This window comes from Belonocnema kinseyi, chromosome 2 (genome assembly GCF_010883055.1).
Source record: "Belonocnema kinseyi isolate 2016_QV_RU_SX_M_011 chromosome 2, B_treatae_v1, whole genome shotgun sequence".
Taxonomy (NCBI): Eukaryota; Metazoa; Arthropoda; class Insecta; order Hymenoptera; family Cynipidae; genus Belonocnema; species Belonocnema kinseyi.
In genome coordinates this window covers 20,110,326-20,112,327 of record NC_046658.1, presented here as the reverse complement: position 1 = coordinate 20,112,327, position 2,002 = coordinate 20,110,326, and the positions used below count along the sequence as shown (strand labels likewise).

Sequence of the window (2,002 nt, the reverse complement as noted above, 5' to 3'; positions counted from 1 at the left end):
TAAATTTTATATAATATAATTATATAAAATGATTCTTATACTTTACAGCTGTTAAAAAACTCATATACCACTGAATTCACAAATATTTAAAAAATACAAGTATGTGTAAAGTATAAGAAGCATTTTCGAAAGTCAAAGGAAATTACAGCTTGCTTCTACAGTTTAGCTAAGGCCATGTTACAAATATGAACCATTTTTTCAAATTGAAATAAGAAGTAACTCAATCCTACAAAATGTCATTTTCCCTGCTCTAAAAATCTAAATTTAAGAAAAAATAGAAGTTTGCTTAATTTTTTTTATTAGCATTTAATACTAAAACTCGATATAAAAATTACCATAATTTTCGTATTTTTCTTGTTTTAATATCTGATCTACATTTGTCAAACAAACAAATATTAATGCTTGCATTTTTAATTTATCAACTCTATGAAACGAATTTCAAATAATACAATTCTTGACATTTCTGTTTATAAAATTTTTGAATTTTTTAAATTGAAAATATATTAAAACCTTTCAATTTAAAATTCCTCTCATTATAAAAAATTTTCGATTTCGAAGGCTTTACATTCATTCCAATATTTCGCAAGGTTTGACATCGAATAATCTGCTTATTGCAGCTTTAAATTATTTATATCCTAAAGCTGCAAAAAATGTTTTGCCGAATCATAAGTGATTTCATTTAAAACGTTTAAAATTAAATAATTTGAATTGACAGGTGATACTCTAAGAATATTTGAAATTTTACAAATACTGAGATTTTAAATTTTTAATTTATAAACTAGTTTCTTTTAAAAACAATAATTTTATTTTTACGTTTCTAAAAGAAAGTAATTACACTGTAATTTTAATTGTTTTCATTAAAAATTTTTCTCATTTAAAACCTTTTAATTTCAAAGGTTTTGAAGTTATAATTCAATTTTTGAAACTGAATAATTTTGAATGGAATAATTATTTAATTGCTAATTATTTAATTATTTAATTGCTAATTATTTAAATTTAATTATTTAATTCTAATTTGAAATAAAATTGTGGAATAATAAAGTATTTCCATGAAAAAAAATTATGCTGAAGTTTAAACGCTTCCTTTTATATTTTGACATTGTGGACTTCTGAAAAGTTTCAAACCAAAAACTTTATAACCATGAGTCCTAATTACTTTCCTGAGTTTTTTTGTTCAATTTAAATAATCATTATAAAAATAAGGGCATTTTAAAAAATTTATCCAGCTTATTTGAATGCTCTCCATTGTTGAAGGCAAGAAACAATCCACATATATCTATATTCAATACAATCAAATTTAAAATTTAACGACAGTTTCATTTTTATTTAACTAGATTGTACTTAAATTTAACACCATTTAACACCATTCAACATCTACAATTTTAACTGAAATTTACTTAAATTCAACTAAATTTGACTGAAATTTTGAATTTAACTAAAATGTATTCACTTTTTGAAATGATCTAAATTGTATTAAATCTTTAAATTTAGTTTTACAAAATAATTTTGAAAATTGCACTACAATAAATCTTAAAGTATGAATAGAATTGTTTTAAAACTTATTTACTTATAGTATCTAGAAAATTTCTCTTTGAAAAGAAACCAGACGAGAAATTACTTAAATATAGCTAAACTTTATTTAATTCTTAAATTCACCTAAATTTCATTTAAATGTTGAATTTAGATACATTTTCTTTATATTTTAAATTCAATTAAATTTTATTTAAAGAAATTTCACTAAAATCCTAAAGTACGAAAAGATTTATTTACATTTATTTATTGTCTCGAAATTTTAAAATAATAATAAATAGAATATTTTTAGACTCTTTAATTTGAATATAATTAGGTAATTCAGTGTTCATAACATTTTTGTCGTACAGGCCGTACAGAGCCAGCCGACTGACTCAACTATAGCAAAGATTGCTATAGTGATGGCGAAGGCGAACGCGAGAAACAGAAAATCACGTTCGGTTTGGAATTCAACAACTTTCGGTGTGCGCCC

General features: G+C 22.6%; 1 protein-coding gene across 1 annotated transcript in view; it reads left to right on the top strand.

The window, feature by feature from the left end:
* Positions 1–2,002, top strand: part of LOC117167957 (kinesin-like protein KIF13A) — a 576,826-nt gene that overhangs the window by 19,989 nt on the left and 554,835 nt on the right. The window lies entirely within an intron of this gene.